Source organism: Protopterus annectens, chromosome 14.part0 (assembly GCF_019279795.1).
Source record: "Protopterus annectens isolate FY-2018-M chromosome 14.part0, PAN1.0, whole genome shotgun sequence".
NCBI lineage: Eukaryota > Metazoa > Chordata > Ceratodontiformes > Protopteridae > Protopterus > Protopterus annectens.
The window spans coordinates 314404165-314426023 of NC_056748.1; the positions used below are offsets into that span (position 1 = coordinate 314404165).

General features: G+C 38.5%; 1 protein-coding gene across 1 annotated transcript in view; it reads right to left on the reverse strand.

Moving 5' to 3' along the window:
- The window catches only part of LOC122788658 (deleted in malignant brain tumors 1 protein-like), a 1289564-nt gene that overhangs the window by 342108 nt on the left and 925597 nt on the right, over positions 1-21859 (reverse strand). The window lies entirely within an intron of this gene.

Sequence of the window (21859 nt, forward strand, 5' to 3'; positions counted from 1 at the left end):
CATGGAAAATACTAATTCAGTAATACACAATCCAACAAGGGTAGATATTACACTGACAGACCTAGAATAGTTCTGCTCCCCATCCTTGCTTATAACCTCATTAATTCACAACAGTTATAATGTCATCATATTTAGTCTAAACATAAAATCAAAATCAGTGATAAATAAACCATTGTTCCGGATTTTACCAGTGGACATTATTGTGCAACAAATGCCTTGCTTACAAAGACTGGTTTGGATACTTTCTTTAATGACCCAATATAAACCTTGTCAGGAAACTAGGAATGAGTTGTATGATAATATTTATTTTTTTCACTTATTTATTCTTGAATGCATCTTCATAAGACAGAAGGATGCAGACACATTAAAAAAAAATGATAGCATCAAAAAATTAAAATGACATACAAAAGAAAAAATGTTATTGGGCTTTCAAAAATTACCCTAAGATACAAATGAAATGAATACATAAACCAGTTACTTTTCCTGTGAAGTCTTTCACACATAACTCTGAATGCAGTGACTATAACTTAATCTCAAGGGCTAAGAGCAATGGTAACATATCCTTTAATTAGATCAGAAAACAAAAAGGAAAACAATGTCACTATAGTGTTAATGAAGTGATTAACCATCAACAAGGCATTGTGAATGTGCCTGCAAAAAAACTGTGCATACCTCACAAGTAAGCAAAGATATAAATACATATTTTGATACAATTGTTAATTGGGTTAGAGCACTCATCCCACTGGCCCATGTTCAGCCTCAGCCTAGAATATGAACACATATCTAGCGGATAAAAATGAGAATAAGAACACAGTACAAAGCACAGAATACAGCAATAACCCACGCCTGGGTGTGGGTAATGCGGGATTTACCCACGGTTGGCGTGGTTTGGTCCCGAGGGCGAAGCCCGAGGGACCAAACAAAGACAACCTGGGTAAATCCCGCATTACCCACACCAGAAGTGGTTATTGTTATATCTATGACATTATTTAAGAAAATAAATAATTACTTTTCTTAAATAATGGCATTGTATAATGCCTCTTTGCTGCCCTTCCGCAGCTGTCTGGTATCCGTGGCAGTTCTGATGTACTGCGCATGCCTATGCAGTACATCAGAGCTGTGGCCAAAAGCAACGGAGAAAGCAAGATCTCCACTGCTTTTTACTGTTTAGCTATGTTAAATGGGTTTAACATAGCGAGACAGCTTTAAAATAAGCAACGGAGATGTCCGTTGCTTATTTTAAAGCTGTCTCGCTATGTTAAACCCATTTAACATAGCGAAACAGTAAAAAGCAATGGAGATCTTGCTTTCTCCGTTGCTTTTAAAACCTGTCTCGCTATGTTAAATGGGTTTAACATAGCGAGACAGCTTTAAAATAAGCAACGGAATCTCCGTTGCTTATTTTAAAGCTGTCTCGCTATGTTAAACCCATTTAACATAGCGAGACAGGTTTAAAAAAAAAGCAACGGAGAAAGCAAGATCTCCGTTGCTTTTTATATACTGTGTCACTATGTTAAAGGAGTTTAACATAGCGAGACAGCTTTAAAAAAAGCAACAGAGATCTCCGTTGCTTTTTTTAAACCTGTGTCGCTATGTTAAACTCTTTTAACATAGCGAGACAATGTTTTAAAAGAGACTTATACTAATGGAAAAAGTCCGGGCGACCGGACCTTTTTCCATTAGTATAAGTCGATTTACAATGTGCACGTTGGCCAATCAGCGTGCACATTTTGGAATATTAATGGGGGGTCATGGTATAATACAGCAATAACCCTTGGCTGGGTGTGAGTAAATCCAGTATTACCCATACCCAGCCATGGGTTATTGCTATTATACAATGCCTTTATTTAAGAAAAAAATTACTTTTCTTAAATGATATCCTTGTATAATGATGGTGTGGTGTTCTTCTGTATTAATTTTATGTCTTGGGTTGCTTGATGTACTGCACGTGCTTTTGGGACTTAACATTCCCATGCTTACACAGTACACCAGTGGTTTGGAAAGAAATTTCTCTTTGTTTTCTCACCTGTGTTGCCTTGTGTTCCCTGTGCACAGCTAGGGAGTAAGAGAAGTGTCATCCTGTAATCCGGGAAAAGATGGGCCGAGTGATTGTAAGTCTGATGGTTGGCAGGTACCTGAGAAGAAAGTTTTCTTTTATTTTTTTGTATGTGGAAGGTATTTGTAAGTTTGTGTGTTAGCCATGATGTTCTTTCTACAAGACTTAGGTATACCTCTTATTTCTTTTTTTTTCCCCATGTCTTTGACTTTTCTTATCACGGGTGATTTAGTAGTTTAGCAAGTTCATGATGTAAAAGAGTATTGTATATGCTGGTAGGGAAGTTCTGCTGCTTAATGGTATCATAGTGGCCAGATTTATCCTGTTGGTATATGCTCGATTTACAACGAGCATGCATGTTGGACTGACAAATCAGCATGCTCATTTTTGAAAGTTAATGGCCAGTCATTGTATAATGGGTAGTATATAATAAAAAACTGATTTAAGAAGGTAATCATCAGAAACCACTAAGTACAATATTGAAATCAATTTCAGTAGCAGTATGTTAGGAGTTACACGACAGATGATACAGTACAAATTATAGGCAGTATGTGTCGAAGATTTTTGAGATGAGGTTGTGTGACCCAAAGCAGAGCATTTACAAGCAGCTTATGCTGTGAGATATTATTTAAGTTTTGCCCAAAAGGAGAAATAGTTAGATAACTTTTTAAGATTAGAGGAAAGATCCTTCTAGATCTTGGGTCCAAGGATGGAACTGGAGTGGTTAGAGCACTGGAGTCTAGTTTTACATGCTTGCAAGAGAGACCCTGAGTGGCTATGAGATCTAAGGTTATATGATGGAGGGTATTTAAGTAAGCTAGAGAAAAGAGAAGGGCAGGAGTTTTCTTTCAGAAGCAAGAAAAGACAGTAGCAATGGATTAGGTTGTCTCATTTCTAAACCATCTATGAGTTGGCTTACACCTTACACTAGTAAGACTATGGCGTCCATATTGTGAGGAAAGGATAATGAAGAGGCAGATGTAGTTGGAGCTTGTTTGGATGGTGGTAGACTTCCTTTTGAAGGCAGATGCTACAAAAGGTAGGTAGAACTCAGGATGGGCTAGAAGAATCTGTTTGCCAGTAACATTTCTTGTTGGCTGGGAGAGGAAAGAGGAGATTTTGTTGGCCCAGAGGAGTAGGAAGTTTATCTTTTTCTGAATATTGTTGAGGTGATGGTGGAAGTAAGTGAGGGATGAAGCCAGATGTGTAAGTATCTGAAGATGTTAACCTGCTGAATGTCATTGTTACATTAGTCAAAAATAACAAGTGAGGGTTTTTTTTGCCTTTTAGTGGAGGTTCCAAACAGCATAGTTTAAGTTTTTGAGGGGTTAAGTAATGGTTTTGGGTCAGTTAATGAGGAAGATGAAGTCGTTTTGCAGATCATGTTGAACTGAGTGGCTTGTGTGGTTGTTGCATAAAATAACCATGTCACTGGCATATAGTAAGATTGGAAGCTGAGGAACGTCAAATGTAAGCTTATGTATGGAAATGGAGAAAACGAGAGGGGCCAGTATGGATCCCTGAGGTACCCCTTTAAGTAAGGCAGTAGTGGCTGATGTACTATTGTTAAAATTTACTGAGAAATGTTGGTTAGATAGGGAATTATGCAACTAGAGAACTGTGTCAGGGCTAATCCCAATGTCAGTGAGTTAAACAGGTTATGTAGTCAATCAGGTCAAAGGCTCTGGCATGGTGTATAAATGTGGCTCCAGTAAGGAGGCCTTTGTCCATAGCTGGAAGGGTGAGGTCAGTGAATGTCCAAAGTGCAGTGGAAGTGCTGCAGTGGGTCCAAACATCATGTTGTTTGGGAGAGATAAGACAGTATTGACATATGTAATTTGAGAGTTGATTTGAGACCAGTTTTTCTAAGATTTTCCGCAAGAGTGGTGAGGATGGAAATTGGGCGATAATCACGAGGTAGTTTGTGGCTGGATTTTTTTTGGTGAGGTACAATTTTTGCTGTTTATTATTTATTGGGCTTACAGTTTTGAGCTAAGCAAAGTCATAGATATGTAACAGTGGAGTAACAATGTGCTCCCTACATTGGAATGTGAACTGGAGAGACGGTAGCTGTACCTGCAGGTGAGTCTAGTTTTAGATTTTCAGGGAAAGGTATAATATCTTTGGTTATGATATTTTCAAAATAGAAGATGGGGACTATAAGGGGGGTGAGGAAGAGTTTGAGTGAGGGAGTGAAGTACATGATCTGATGGAGGTGAGGGTCTGGTCAGAAGTGAGTACTAAAGTCTGAGGCGGATAGAGAAGTTAAGGAAGAATGAGCATTGACAGCAGCTTTTGAAACCTGTTAACCAGATGACCTCTGCCCAAAATTTTTTAGGGCAGTGAAAAAGCATTGATTGATTTATTGTTATAGGTATACATTCATTTGAGCGTCTACACCTATCTCGAATGGGTATAATGCCAAATCAGAATGTCGAATATGAAAGTGGCAAATGGTCGGAATGTCATACAAAACACCGAATGTGACATTTCCGACGTCTCTACCACCTAAACTAGTGCTACCATGGGTCAAAAAGGGGGGGATATTGTGTGTTTTGCATATCTCCGGTTTGCAATTTTGAGAACCAGCTGCACTACTTTCACACATTTTCTGATCGGCCATCCACCAGCTGATCAAATGCATGTTTACCATTGTTATATAATGGCTCTTATGATATCTAATTGCTTGTTTGGACACATTTCTGAGGAGGGTGTAGTTTTGTGTGCTAGAAGGAATTGCATCAGATTTACAGCAGTGCCATGCTTTGTTTCTGAGATATAAGATGTTTTGTGTTCAAATCTGAGACAAGAATTTATCTTGGGCTTGTACAGCCTTGTGACTTTAGGGAAGAATGAGGCTTGTTCTTTACAGTGAAGTTGAAAAAAGAGTTTAGCACCTTTCGTAAGGACTGAAGAGGAGAGTATAAGGGCCCAGTTGAGAGAGGACAGATATTTGTTTAGCTTGGTAATGTTTACTTAGGATTTATGGCTGAATGTAATGTGTTTTGAAAGGGATGTTTTGCAATCAATATGAATATTGAAACTTATTGGACAGTGATCACTTAGTTTGGGATGATGGATAGAGCTATGAGAAATAAGTGAGGGTCATCTGTGATTACTAGATAAAGCAGAGACTGCTGTGACGAGGAAGTATTGCACCTTGTGGGTTCAGAATCTTGTTGTGTGAGACTAAATACATTGAGAAGTTCAAGTTTGAAGTTTTATGAGAAGCTAAGGAGATTGTGGTTAAAGTCACCAAGAAAATTTAAGATTTTTGATGCTCCCAACAGAGGAAGTTAAGTCCTTAAGTATGTTATTAAGCTTTTGTAATGAAGCAGAAGGAGGGAGAAAGGCAACAGCTAGAAGAATTGGAGAGCTAAATGAAGAGTGGATTGATGTTTGTTTGTGTCTTTCGGCTTTTCCCAGTTAGGGGTCGCCACAGCGGAACTCCGGTCTGCTAATGATTGGTAGTAGATTTTTACATGCTGAGTTGCCGGCCCTGACGCACAACCTTTAACGAAGGTACACCCATTCACGCATGTCTCCACACAGAAGACGCTCTAGCTGAGAATCGAACAGGACAACATCTTACTGTGAGGCGACAACGCTACCGCAGCACCACCAACAAGAGTGGACTGGTGTGAGAAACCAATTTGGATGAGAATCTGAGGAGGCATTACTTTGAGCAAGGAGTTGTAGGCGGATGACTGACTTGATAAGGAGAGTACATCCTCCTTCCCTTAAACCTGGTTTGGCATCAAGAAAGTAATCATAGCCTGGGAAAAAAGTGGTGTATGATGGGAATCCTGTGGCTAAAGCCAAGATTCTGTGATAGCACTGATTTGGGAATTGTGAACAGAGATAAGAAAGCTTAGCTGGCATATTTTATTTCAAATGTTTTGTTTTTTTATAAGGAAATAGTACAAGATGTTTGGGGCAGGATTTTACTAGATGTTACTACATAAGAGTCTGATTAGGAGTATGGGTGTGTACTTTATGAGGAATATGGGAAGTTTTCGGGGGAATTTAATGGTAGACGGATGCCAGTTGTAGTGGCAGAATTATGTAGTCGAAGTATGGGATGAGGAATCCATAGGATAGCAGTTGACAGATTTCTGTGTAGAGGAAGATGATTTCAAAGAGTGATATTCTCTGTGACAGATATATTTTTCTCCAACGTGTACTATTTGCATTGCAAGAGAGATTTAGATTTCTTCAGCAGGTGTTTATGCCACACTGGACTTGCAAATGTGCAGTAGGTCTGACAAGATATGGTCTCTGAGGATCTGTACACGAGGAACAGAGCTGCGCTCTGCAGCCTGTATAACACTGAGGAGAGGGGTAAAGCTTTGAGATTATTTGCATAGTTTTTATGATTTGGAGCCTTGATTTTCTTAGTAGTAAAGCACTGTGAGCACTTGAGTTCTGTCAGCATTTGGACAAGTGCATATTGAAAGGGGCATTATACTCAAGAATCTGTTTGATGAGTGTAGAATACAGTGAAATGATCACATCTATGGACATGCACATCATAGCCTAATATTAATCTGTGCTAAGAAAAATCACTTTCTTATGGTAGTAGATATATGCTGATCAAAGGACAGTTCCTTATCTTTATAGGTTCTCAGATATATAACTACAGGATCAATTTGTAGGGGTGTTTCATCATTGTGGTGGCTACAAGGGACTTCTTAACCAATAAAGGATACAATTATGAATTTGTTGGCATTCAACTTTAGTCCATGTTTTTTTTTCCATCTACTGGCTTGGGAATGGGTCTCTTGGAGGATCTTGCTGTCCTCTTGGGGTAAACGATAGCACCAAGTTTGTATTCATATGCAGACTTTGTCATCCATAAACCATTAACAGTAGCTTTGACCTCTGAGAAGTAAATGCAAAGGAGGAGTGGCCTAAGGACTGAACCCCTGCAGTGTACCACTAATGACAGATTTTTTGAAGAGGTTAAGGAGTCCACCCTAATTCCCTGGGTTCTATGTGTGAGCCAGTTTGCTATCCATTAGTTACATAAGAATTAATGTTTAGTTGGGATAGATTATTTATGTTACCAGAGTCTGGGACACAGCTGAAAGCCTTAGTGAGGTGTAGATATGCAGTGCATACTGATTTTCCCTAATTCATTACTTCAGTAACCTTTTCAAAGAAGTCAACCAGGTTAAGTAGATATGATCTGCCCTTAAAAAATCCAAACTGGCCTGATAAGTTTATATGTTACCTTTGATCTTATTTATTAATTCCATAATTATTTTCCATAGTCTTAAAGATGAGGTCAGTCAGATCCATGAGTCTATACTTTCCTGGCTGTTGATATAGCAGCTTTGATACGGGGGAACACTGTAGCTGTACTCCATTAATTTGTCACAAAACCTGCTTGCAGGCTATATTGAATATCCTCTATAAAAGTTTTGACATGTCCTGTTTCAGGTTGTCCAGTAAGTAGCCTTGAATGTTATTAGGCCCCATAGAAGTAGTGCTCTTGGCTTTGGATAGTGCCTTGAGGACTTGTTTATTGGAGGCTTGAGGGGTTGTTGTAAAGGTGGTTTAAAATGTCGGAATGTAGGAGAGGAGAGGTGATGAAGTTAGAGCTAAATGTATCTGTTAGTAGATTGGTTATGTTCCTTGGGTCCAAGTATGTGATATCATTTACAACTAACATTGTTTCTAAGGTTTCTAAAATAGTTAAAGAAAGCTCTGTGGCAGTTCTTTGCCCGAGTATCAATTTTTACCTCGTATCTAGCTTTGATTTGCTCAGGGTCTGGACTTCCTTGTTAAGTTTAACAATAGCATTATTTTTGCATCTTGAGAGTTACATTTGTTTTTATGTGAAATAATTTTTTATTATACAGGCTGGTTATATTTGGGTTCCACCATAGGGGTTATTTATAAATGTGGCATTGTATTTAATTTGTAGGTGGACAGATGTATTTATGCAGCTATTCACACATGCATATAGTTTGGCAGTAAATATTCCACATAAACAGTGGGGTCATTGATTTGGATTGGGGTGTTGAATTTAGCCAGGCTATCATTCAGTTTCAGTAGATTAGCTTTGGCATAATTTCTAAATACTAATGGATTGGCTGATGCCTCTGCCTTTAGTCGTAAGGTAAATGTGACTGATTTGTGTTCTTATTTGACCAGGAAGGCAGTTACAATTGGTAGGGAGAAGATCTGTACCATATTGGTGAGGAGCAAGACCAAGCTTTTTTCACCCCTGGTTGGCGATTGTACTAACAGGTCCAGAGATTTGTATGAGTGATCCAGAAATCTCTTGGCATACGTGATAGGAGGTGTAAACATGTCCCAGTTACTAGAGGTATAGTAGGCATTCCCTAAGAAAATGGTGTTTGACGTAATGCATTAGAACTTCAATCTGGTTAGGTAGGAGTTATGGGTTGAGGGGAACACAGAGAGGGCCGTATGGTTAGCCATGATGTGTTAATGGTAAGCTGGATATAGAGAAGCTCCAGATTGTTATGTTGTGTAACTGGTCTGGAGGTGAAGTGTGTTTTTTTTTTTTTTTAGAAAATGGAGACACCATCACTGAAGTGCCTTCAGTTAGTATGGTGGGTCTAAATGTGTGGTAGGCATTGAATCCCTCCACTGATGGAGAGCTCTCAATGGTCTTGAACTTGGCCTCCCTGACAATGCATATATTGATGTTTTCCAGTCTGAGGAGTACTTGTAGGGTGGCGTGTTTCTTGTTAAGGCTCCTAGCTTTGAGCCGCAATACAGTCCTGTTTTCCAGATCCTGCTGTGTTATGTTTGAATTTTTTTCTGGACTGATATTGCCTAAAGGGAATTATGGGGTGAACAAAATTTTAGATAATATATGAAAGCCTTGGTAGGATAGGTGCAGGACATCCCTGCCCGAATATTTAGGACTGTCTTCCATCTCTTCCCAGTCTAATATATATATATATATATATATATATATATATATATATATATATATATATGTATCTATCTATCTATATATAGGATCCGGACACATGCTCAACTAGCATATGTCCGAATCACAAAACATCGAACACACATACACGAAAGTGCTTAACATCGACAAGTGCTTCCATGTATGTGTGCCTGTTTCATAGATCGGACTACAGTGCAGGTAAGGGAAAATTCTCTTTTCCCCATTGTAGTGTGATTTCAGAGTGAGAATAATAAAGTAGAGGGGGTGTGGGGGGTGCAGGGGCGAAGCTCCCCCGCAGAAACGTACATTTTTTTTTTGAACTACACATACACGGAAGCTCAAAAGACAGGCACAGCAGATCAGCAAGAGATGTTTATTTTCACTCCACGAACAAACCTCACAGAACAGAAACAAAGACAATAACGCTGCTACAGTTCTCAGCGCGTTTTCGTCGACATGCACTTCATCAGAAAAGCTAAACAGTGCTCAGTATGCTAAATTTATAAGTCAAATGTTATTTGAATCTACCAATGGTGTCTCCTAACTAATTAAAATGTTAATACATTCAATTAACATCCTTGTTGTTGAAATTGCAGATTTCTTAACAAAATCAAAGAAACAATATCACCATCTAGTGGTGAAACAAAAACTTTACAAGCAGGAATACAGTTAAAATATATATAAAAGTATTGTATGCTCTAAAAACCATTTTAATTTATGCATAAAAAATGTACCTGTGTGCAAAATGTTTGAAAAACATATAAAAATGTATGTATGAAAAATATTAAAATGTGTGTAAAAATGTATATTAAAAAAAAAATATATATATATATATATATATATATATATATATAAGTACAGCTGATATATGGGTGAGTGGTTATAACTTGGCTGATCTCAACTTTAATACAGGTTTTAGAGAGATCATTTCATTTAAACCTGGGTGACTGCTAGCTTCAAGTATTAATTGCCAAAATAACTCTCTGTATTCTAAAGAGGCCTCCCAAAGACCACCCCTGGGATCAGGGGGTAATACCTCTATGATGAAGAATAGGAATTTTGCAGATTTACATGTTAAAGTATGTTTAAGCAAAGCATTGTTAGTGTTTTCCTTCCTTACATCATATAGGTGCTCATACACCCTTTGTCTCAGCCTTCTTTCGGTTTTCCCTATATAAAAGGAATCACATGCCTCACAGGTCACCATGTATACCAAACCACAAGTATTGCAATTTGCAAATCCTTTAGTGGTGATACTTTTGCCTCTGCTTTTCAAATATATTTTCTCACCTTCATTGATGTTGACACAATAATGACAGCTTCCACATTTATGTGTACCCAACTTGTTTGAGAGATGTGTGACCTGTTTTCCACCCTCAAGTATGTTCTTAATGTTACGTCCTTTTTTAAATACTATTTTTAAGGGTTTTTCAAAGTTCAGATTCAAATCTGAAAAACTGGCAAACCTATTCCACTCATCATTAATAATATTTTTAACTATGTTGGTTTTGCCGTTGAAAGTAATAGTCAAAGCTGAATTGTAGTGTTTTATATCTACTGGAGAATTGTTTTTAGTGTTGGTGTTGCCAAAACTTTTTGTTGAATTCCCCAGGATAGGCAAAAACCTTCTGGCCCTTGCTGTTTTAACTTCTTGTATCAGTCTTTCTAACAAATCATCGGGGTAACCTCTTTCTCGAAACATACTTGCAATAAATTCACATTCTATCTGGAAATCTGTCTCATCTGAGGTCATCCTACTAGCTCTTACTAGCTGACCCTTGACAGTTGCCTTCTTTTGATAAGGGGGTGAGAACTAGAAAAATGTAAGTATGTGTTAGAAAAGGTCTCCTTCCTATAAATTTTAGATTTCAACCCCTGATTTGTTCTCTGTATGCTCACATCTAAAAAACTAAGTTGGGAACTGTCTATTTTGTAAGTAAATTTTAGAAAATCGGTGGTATGTGAGACATATTCGTAAAACTCAAGAAACTGGTCAGCAGTGCCATTCCAAAAAAGACAAATGTCGTCCAAAAAACGACCATAGTAATTCCACAAAATTTTGAAACGGGAATTGAAAACAAATTTATTTTCCCAACTGAGTAATATAATGTTGGCATATAAGGGGGCACAATGTGCACCCATGGTTACACCATTTAATTGTCTGTAATACTCACCCTGAAAGTATATAAAATTGATTTTCAAAATTAAGTCCATAAGAATCAAACAGGTACGAAACTTGTTAAAAGAAATGGAAATTTGACTCTCCAAAAATTGCTCAAACCATAAAAAACCTGTTTCATGGGGAATACAAGTAAATAGGTCCACCACATCCAAAGAAATAAGAAATGGGGTATTTGTTTTCTGTAGGGCATCAATGTGTTTCAAAAAATCCCACGAGTCTTTTAAAATGTTGAAATGTTCCAATATAAATGGCTTCAAATGGAAGTCAATATATTTGGCTAGGGGGGCTGTCAAAGAGCCCTCTGCTTTAACAATGGGTCTAAGAGGTGGGTCCAAATGGTTCTTGTGGACCTTGGGTATACCAAAAATAGAAGGAATTTTTGGTTTCTCAACATGTAGGTAGTTGTAAGTTTCTATGTCAATAAGCCCCTCAAGAAGTAAGTTGTTAAGACATATTGAAACTTTCCTTTTCGCAATGTTAAACTCATTCAACGACACTCTTTCATATGTTTTTTCATCATTCAACATGTTTAGCATTTTGACTTCATAGTCTATTTGGTCCATCAGAACCACCCCTCCTCCTTTATCAGGCTTCATGACTCTGAGATTCTTGTCTGTTCTACAAGAATCAACGATGTTGAATTAATCCTTTGTGAGATTGGGGGGTACTTTATTAAATTTATTTATTTATTTAAATTTATTTTTGATGTTAAGCGCTTTAGTTTATGTGTGTTCGATGTTTTGTGATTCACACATATATTAGACTCCCTTTGATCAACACCATAGCCAAATACAATTGTTGAAGTCAATAGTCTTTTGTTTGTATTATGAGCCAGGCATGCTATAGCTATCAATGTCCTACTACCAAATTAGAACATGCGTCTCCTGTCATATCTTTCTACTCTGAGCAAAAACATTTCCTTAATCCGAGCAACTGAAAATACAACACTGAGGTGTGTACACCTTTCTACCTCTAATGACCATGACTGTACCAAGCTACAAAAATGGAGGTGGTTGCAAGTAGCCTTCCATTCCACTTTCCTGCTTGTAGCTCTTATCTTCGAACTGCTTTTTAAAGATATTGCATGCCAATGAAAAATTTCTTAGAGATCACAGAATTTACCCACTCAGTTAGAACAAAGTATGGTTTACAAATAGTAAGATCCCCATTTAAAATTATCACCACTGAAAGTGCATTTAGCAAAATCTATCAAGTTGATGGGACTCACTCCCAGAAGGCATCAGACATTTTTTTAATCTTAAGTGCTTTAAACTGCAACTGAAAGGCATCTCAGTGAACACAGTAAAAGTAAATGTAAATAGGATCCAGGATAAACTACTGACTTGTTTGTCAGGCACCACCTGACTAATTCCCATCCTCAGACTCTACTGTGCAGCTTTCCATTGTCAGTTTCATACCAATGTCATTAACATACAAGCTAGCTCAGCAATGTATGGACATGATTAACCTTGTGAAATGCTGCAGTGCATTCCTTGAGTGTTGTAATGTTCTATCCCAAATGACTTAGCATTATGCAACATATTAGGGTTGCACAAGGTTTTAATATCTGTATGCATCTCTACTGACTGTTTTCTGCTTGTACTTAAAATGTATGTTATTATTGTAAAGTACCAACCAGCAGATGATATACTCATGTTATTGATGTTTATGTAAAATGTCTTACCTCCTTGTCCTGGTCATGGCTGAAAAGGTTCTTAGGTATAGTCTACCTATCCAGATAATGAATGAAAATAAAATAAAATAAAAAAGAAAATAATATCGTTGTCTGTGGTGGTAAAATGTTGCTGTAGGATAAGTTCATATCTTCCTCAAACATGTATTCTGTGAGTTCCATCAAGTCTCTCTTTATGTAGACCATAAAGGTACATCTCTCTCAATTCACACCCAGGAGCAGTGTGACTGTGTTATAGGTATATTTGTGGTAGAAATACTTGATTGCGTGCAGGGTGTGTAAATCTTGGCAGCTGATTGGCAACTGACAGTGACCCTTTCCTAATGGTGATGCATTACTGTGTCTCACAATGGAACCACCTATTTCTAGTATGTCAGATTGTGTGGAGGTTTGGCTTATGGACTTTTGAATTGAGAAACCCATTGTCATCATCATCATAATCATTGTTAACTGCCTTTTCCCATTTTGTATAATGAGTCAAGGATGTTGTGTCAACTGCTGCCATCACTCTCGATTCAGTGCCACTCTCCTACCATCTTCAACAGTCATGCCTGACTGTTGCAGACCTTCTCTCACACAGTCCACCCATCTCTTTGCTGGATTCTCTCAGTTCTTCTTGTCTGACCCAAGTTTTCTTCACCGTATTGTCTTCTGCTTTCCTGCACACATGCCTGAACTGCCACATTTTATTGTCTTTGGCCTTATCTGCAATTGTAGCTACTTGGGTGTCTGCTCTGATTTCTTAATTTCTTCTTCTGTTCCACATTGGGCATCACCGCACATCTCAGGCACTATATCTCCATCACCTCCAGCTTCAGCATCTGCCCTGCAGTCATTGTCCTGGTTTCTGTAGTGTACAGTATGACTGGCACCTCCACTGTTTTGTACACCTTACTTTTTAACTTTTTTTAGCATTATTCTTTCATGTACCATCTATGGCAGCTTGTGCTAGTTGGCTGCAGCCCCTCAGATTCTAGTTTTGGCTTGCTCCTTCAGAATTCTCTTCTTCTCAACCACCCGTCCCATTAAATTATCCATTGATTTATAATTGAATGTGGGTGCTGCCTGTGTTGCTTGTCTGTGAGTCTGCTGAGGGAACTTGTTTCTTAGGTTCCATTTAGGAGGCCTTTGTGGTTTCCATGTTTTTTTTATGAATCTCTGCATATGTAGGTCTATTTGTTTTGTGTGATCAGTGTGTGATAGATTTACTATAATGTTGTGTGGTATGGACAATCTGCTTCTTCTTTATAGTGTCTTCATGTCATGGTTTTGCTATCATCATCAAATAACAATATCTCTCACATGCTGTATCAACTTGTTTAAGTAATAAATGGTTGTCAGTAAACATGAGATAATTGCTACATTGTCTCAGGATGCATATTTCTACCAAGATGGCTACAGAGATAGCTGCAAATTGCAAACCCGTGTATGTAGTTGATTACTGGAGGTGCTATTTACTGTTGTTCCCAACACAGCTGCATGCAGGTAGGAATTAATGATCCTTAGCTTATTCTCTTATCAGAAGCAAAAGAGCAGCATTAATCCCCAGTTACTTCCTGAGAACTAGTATTAACCTAGATGTTGCCATTATGTCCTCCGTTATATTTTTCTACTAGCTTTGTTATATACAGTTAGGACCCGATTAGTACACAACTCAATTTAAATTTACCTTTTCCACTAGAATAGAATTGCTGAATATGTTTGAATTTTTGACACATAAAACTAAATTATCAGCTTCTGGAATCCCCTTTCCAAAAAACACTTTTCATATCAAACTCTTTCCAGAAACAGCATTCCCTGGTCTTATATTTTCTAAGCTAGTTGAAGCTAGGACTAGAAGCAGTTGGATGTTGTCACATTTTTCCATGTTTACTTTATTTTTATGTTGGTTTACTGAATTAATTCATCTTATGTATTATAGCAATAACCCACGCCTGGGTGTGGGTAATGTTGGATTTACCCACGGTTGGCGTGGTTTGGTCACGAGGGCGAAGCCCGAGTGGCCAAACAAAGCCAACCGTGGGTAAATCCAGCATTACCCACACCCAGAAGTGGGTTATTGCTATTATACAATGACATTATTTAAGAAAAAAAAGAATTACTTTTCTTAAATAATGGCATTGTATAATGCCTCCTTGCTGCCCTTCCGCAGTTGTCTGGTATTCTGCGGCAGTTCTGATGTACTGTGCATGCGTATGCCTGCGCAGTACATCAGAGCTGTGGGCAAAAGCAACAGAGAAAGCAAGATCTCTGTTGCTTTTTACTGTTTCGCTATGTTAAATGGGTTTAACATAGCGAGACAGCTTTAAAATAAGCAATGGAGATCTCCGTTGCTTGTTTTAAAGCTGTCTCGCTATGTTAAACCCATTTAACATAGTGAGACAGGTTTAAAAAAAAGCAATGGAGAAAGCAAGATCTCCATTGCTTTTTACACACTGTCTCGCTATGTTAAAGGGGTTTAACATAGCGAGACAGCTTTAAAAAAAAGCAACGGAGATCTCCGTTGCTTTTTTTAAACATGTCTCGCTATGTTAAACTCCTTTAACATAGCAAGACAGTGTTTTAAAAAAGACTTATACTAATGGAAAAAGTCCGGGTGACCGGACCTTTTTTCCATTAGTATAAGTCGATTTACAATGTGCACGCTGACCAATCAGCGTGCACGTTTTGGAATATTAATGGGGGGTCATGGTATAATTGAGATGTTATTACATCATGGCTCGTTGCTTCTGTAATTTAAAAAAAGAAAATAATCAAGTCACTAAGTATAACTCATGCCTCCTATATACAGATATTTGTGGGACATATGGAATGCTTAGAAATTATAAAATAAAATGGATGCAGTTATGCAATTATTTCTTTTAGTTGGACTCAAGCAATCCATTGGTTGACAGATAACCGAGTCTAAAATTTACCAAAAATATCTATAAAAATATGCTGATATGAACAACTATGACAGCCTACTTTACAGCCTAAATATTAAAATGTATGTTAAAAATGATAATAACAGGTATGATAAGACATGTAATGTCAGCACGTATGTATACTTTGTCATTTTTGTTAACCTGCGTTAGCTAAGTAATACACATATGATCAGTAAAGTGATAAGAACAAAACTATCATATAACCCATCGGACTTTTTCTCTAAAAATATATTTCCGTAACTTAACAATATAAATATATATATATACACACACACACACACACACATAAAAGAATACAAGATAAAAGTATCATATGTGAATGTAGCTTTGCTAAATGTCAGAAGTACCAACAAACAAGTCAGTTTCAAAGTATATCCATAATTAATATCACAGATTCCAAAGTATACTCCTTTCACTGCTGGATATCTGATATGATAACCGGGAGTATTTCAGTCTTTGTAAAACAATACAAAAAGCCTGAAGAAAACATCTCAGGACTAGAAAGTGCTCACATAATTATTAATATCTATCACACACACTTTCTGTCTGCCCTACAGAGCGTAAGCATCTTCTGACTAAACTTAAGGGTGTAAAAGAAATGCAAATACAATACTTATAAGGCATGTTAATTCCTGAAATCTCATCTTCAGAAAACTCCTCAACATCAAATAATAATGGAAAATAGTAATTGAATATGTTAATTAAAACAATTTGGAGGAAGTAATGCACAATCCAACTACGAATGATGATATTCTTAGCTATTATACTGACAGACAAAGGATAGTTCTGTTCCCCATCCTTGCTTATACCTTAATTAATTCAGGTCTATATTAGATCACCGAATGCTTAGGTAAGCGAACAGTGATTAATCAACCCCATGTAAGCGAAAGCTTACAAAACCGAACTGTCAGAAGAGTGAGTTTTTTTCCAAGGGAAGAAAAATCGCTCTTCCAATAAAAAAAAAACACTTTAAAATATAACATTAAGTGGGGGGCTTCGCCCCCCACACCCACCCTACTTAAATATACCAACTCCAAGACCGCACTATAGTGCCAAAAATGGCAAACTATCAAAGCAGTCAAGCGAATTCTTTCCCAGGGAAAGAATTTGCTTACATTCCGCTTCAATATTTTGCCATTTCATTGTTTTCAGTTCGACCAAGACACACTTGGAAACATGCGTCTTCACCTGCTGATAGGAACCCATTAATTCATACCAATTATTATGTTATCACATCTAATCTAAACATAAAATCAACAGTCATAAATAAATATTTCATAAATTTTTACCAGTGGAAATTATTGTGCAACAAATAACAAGTTTACAAAGATTGGCTGGGATACTTTCCTTAATGACTCTCTGTAAGTCTCTTCAGGAAACAAGGAATGGATTGTGTAATAATATCTACTTTTTTCACTTATTTATTCCTGAATGCATCTTATTAAGACAGAAGAATGCAGACAAATTAAAATATAATGGAATGAGAAAATTAAAATGACATACAAAAGGAAAACAAAATGTTATCGTGCTTTCAAAGGTTACCCTAAGTGTAGGTACAGATTCAGGTGCACCATTTTGTATTCAGTAAATGGCTGTACGTGACACACACACACACACACACACACACACACACACACACACACACACACACACACACACACACACACACACACACACACACACACACACACACACACTAACTAACTAAATATATCAACTCCGAGATCGCACTACAGTGGGGTAAAGGGCAATGCTACAGCTCAAGCCAAGTGATATTTTACCCTGGGAAAATAATCTCTGGCCTGAGCCTTTGCTATTTTCAGACTTCAGGCTATATGTGTCGGTGAAACGACATTTGCTGTAATGCCGTTTCACCGATTTAATATAGACCCAAGCAATTGTATAGACTCAGTGTAGGTTTTCCCTGTGAATTCCAAAACCTATTGGAATACAGCCACAGAAGGTACTCTACATGGGAACTCTGTTAGGGGCTGCAATGGCTTTTATACAGTGTGTATGTGCAACAGGCACAAGTCTGTGCTGCTGCTCCTGCAAATAGACTTCTCCCAAGAAGGAGCAGAGTAATCAGACCCCTTTTAACTTACCACAGTCTGCATGATGTGGAAATTGTAGAGGGTGGATACAGACACACTACAGGAACTCTGCATCCCCTGTTGTCCACAGCTGAGAGCAAGGGAGAACCAAGAGGAAGCAATACCTGTGAAGACTAAGGTATGTGTAGCACTTATTAGCTACAGGAACCTTTCAGAGGCTAACAGGGCATATGCTGGGGATATCACAGGCATTAGCATCCAGGATCCTACATCAGCTCCTGAATGCTATGCTACAACATGCCAGTGATTACATACAGTTTCCCTGTACACCTGATGACAGAGCTGCAACTATGCAGGATTTCTACCGTAGCAAATTTAGCACAGCCACACACAGGTGAGGAGTCAGAGAGGGAACCATCAGCCACTGTGGGTGTAGGTAGAAGTAGGCATACACAGTATGTCCTTGTCCTGGCTAAGAGGAATAGGATAGAACACATGCTTACCTCCTAAGGGGGTAAAACTTGCATCCTATGCACATACATGCAATAACATTGATGCCAGGCAACACGCACAATCATTACTTACCTATGTAATTTCTATATACTGCTAGCACCACACAGACTCAACACCAAAGTAAAATACTTATAACTGCTAAACTGTCAAAGAAAGTGCAGAACATAGCAATATATGTCTAAGAACACAAATGAATGACAGATCATTGCATACTGTTACTTGCTAATCTAACTGACTATAAGGTATGTGATATAAGGTTGTAGTGTTTATAACATGTCACACTCACACACAAACTAATGTGTGGTCCAAAACAAGGAATACCAAAGGAGTACTGTATTGTTTGCCATGGAAATACCAGGATGACTACACAATTGCAAGAGCAAAACTTTTGAACCCCAACTTTTGATGTGGAAACACACAAATAGTACTTGGCTCCCCCACCATCAAAACAACAGAAAAATGACTGTGCAATCCAAGGAATAACACATAATTTACTTGTTATAAATGCTTTCCACACAATTTTCACAAAATGTATATGCCTTTACAACACAAAAGTCAATTGTATATGATTACTAGTCATCTCTCACTGTGCCCAGCACTCCTCTGGCAGTGTCTGTGGCCTATCTTAGAAGAATAACTCCTCTGTGTCATTGACAGTATAATACCTTACATCGCCATGGAATAAAATAGAAGACTGAAAGGTAACCAGTTTTAACAATAACACTTGCAATGGCAGTTAATAAACCTGTCTATCTGTGAAAGTCAATGCATTTCAAAAATGCCTATACTGAGTATAGCATACGAAGTGCATATTGATAACAGTTAAATCCCCTAATGCATATATTTATGTATATATAAACAGTTCTCTTTGTAACGTAAACAAATCTAGCATGTACCTGAAAAGTAAAATCATAACTTAGCAACATCAGAAGCCTTCTGTGCAAATAAATCAAAAGGAATATCAATCCTCTGTGTTCTATAAATGCACAAATCCTCTCACCTTCAAGTTCCCTAGCTGCACAATTACTTTGTTATGGAGTACACTCATGCCTCTGAGCATGGAGAAGATCCAAATGAGATGTGAACTCATTAGCTATGCTAAATCCCAATCTTTTGGATTAGTGTAGCAAATTATTCCCGGCTCCACTAAGTCTCCTCTTCAGTTTTTCTCTTGAAACTAGTGTAATTCTCAACCTAAGCACTCAGAAAGCATCCTACAGTCCAGCACTTGCTCAGACCTAATAGCAAGCACTGATATACCCCAACACTTGACTGCCCAGCAGGGCAAGGCTCTTTATCCACATCTCACCAACCAAGCAACTAAGCAGCTCACCCTACTATTCAGGCATGACCAAAGGGCAACTTCAGGTGTACTCTCCAGTCCAGCTGGTGAATCTGGGTATCCTGAGGCAATGTTACAACTGCCTCATGTACACAGACAGCCCTCTCCTCCTACCACAAAACACTAACATATATGAGAGATGCAATTATACAGCCAAACTGGAGGCTAAGGTATCTCCACCCAAGAGTGGAACAGACAGTCATGAGGGGAAGGTTAACACTTGCACCACACCTCCAGCATCACATAGACCTACTAAACCAGCACTGGCAAAAAATACACATAAATACACAAAATCATACTCGGAGTCTCTAAATAAAAACCTGCAAAAGCATCAGAGAGCTCCAAAGCAGATACCCACAAAACCTGCACCTCCCGTTACAAACCAGACAACACATAAAACACAAAATCAATGTGCCACACAATCACAGCTCTTAAGGCAAAATAACATACCTAACACACATGCTCGACAAGCCATGTTGCTTCAAAAGAGATGGCTTGCACCTGTCACCCCTTGGCTTTCAAATACTGACCAAGGCTCTTGCTGCCCCTATAGTGCCTTTTTTAGGCAAGGCTCAAAATTCAAACCCATCTCCGTAAACAGCACAAGTAAAAAAATGAGGGTTATACTACTCAATGCCAGGAGTTTAAATCTCAAAATGCATGCACTCAAAGCACTCCTAAGTATGGAGAACGTCTACATCTGTGCAGTAACTGAAACCTGGTATAAGGCTCCAGAGAGAACCCCTGCAATACCAGGCTACAACTCTTACCACAAAAGGAGGGGGTGTATCCATATTCATCAAGGATACCCACACCTCCAGGTTAGTGGCACAGCATGATACCTCTGAGATCATCCATGTGCAACTAACATCAGGCACATCTGCAATGCAAATTGTGGCCTGCTACAGATCACCCTCCATGACTCAGGACCACCACTCCACCTTTCTGGAGACACTGGAAAACATGAAGATCCTACCGAACACCCTGATCTTGGGAGATTTCAATTACCCTACCATTAACTGGGAAAACTACTAGAGTACAAACTCCCAGGCTCAGCGCTTCCTGGAATTTATCAACTCAAATGCTCTGGATCAGCTGGTAAACTCCCCTACCAGAGGCCACAACATATTGGACCTGATCATCATCAACATGGGTGACAGGTGCTCCGTACCAGAGGTCAACCCATCACTGGTTAGATCAGACCATAAACTAATCACCCTAGATGTTCACACCCCACCACCACCCCCAACCAAGGAAACCACAGTGAAAAACTTTTCTAAAGCAAACCACCTTACTTAAGGCAGAGGTGGTAAGTTTCACAGCCCCTACACTAAAGGATAACACTGCCCAAGATGCAGAATCCTTTACAATTGCACTCTATGAGCACCTACAAGGATGCATGGATTGTGCCATCCCTAGCAAAACCAAGACTCACTCCCCTAAGAGAAGGAAACCAGTCTGGTGGACCCCTGCCATAAACAAGTTATACAACAAAAGGAGGAAACTAGTTCAGAAAAAAGCAAATCCCAAGAAGGAAAGACATCCCTGATCTGTATCAGTAAGAAACTAAGGTCCTTCATAAAATCATCCAAGGCTAACTTCGAAAGAAAAATAGCCAAGGATTTTAAAGATAACGACAAAGCCTTCTTTAGCTATGTCAAGAATCTAAGTGGCAACTTGCAGATATGCTCTGAGATAGTGCAAAATAGCACAAAATATACTGAACTACTGATATTGCCAACATACTGGCAGATAGATTCAGTGCAAACTTCACCTCTCTCTCACCTTCAAAAGGGCCCACAACAATACCGGAAAAGTGTAGTGTCCTGGAAATCACAGAAGCACAGGTGAAAACAGCCCTTTCAAAAGCCAAAAACACAGCATCAATGGGGCCAGATGTTGTCCCAGGCTGCATCTTGCACGAACTACAGAACGAACTAACCCCCCACCTAAACACGCTGTTCAACCTCAGCCTCTCCACAGGCTACGTGCCCATAGAGTGGCACACAGCAATGGTTATTCCGCTCCAAAAAGGAGGGGCCACAACTGACCCTGGTAACTATTGCCCCATAAGCCTGACTAGCCTGGTCTGCAAGACTATGGAGCGCATCATTATGGAACTCATTAACAAAGACATTGGGAACCTCCAAACACTTGACCCGAC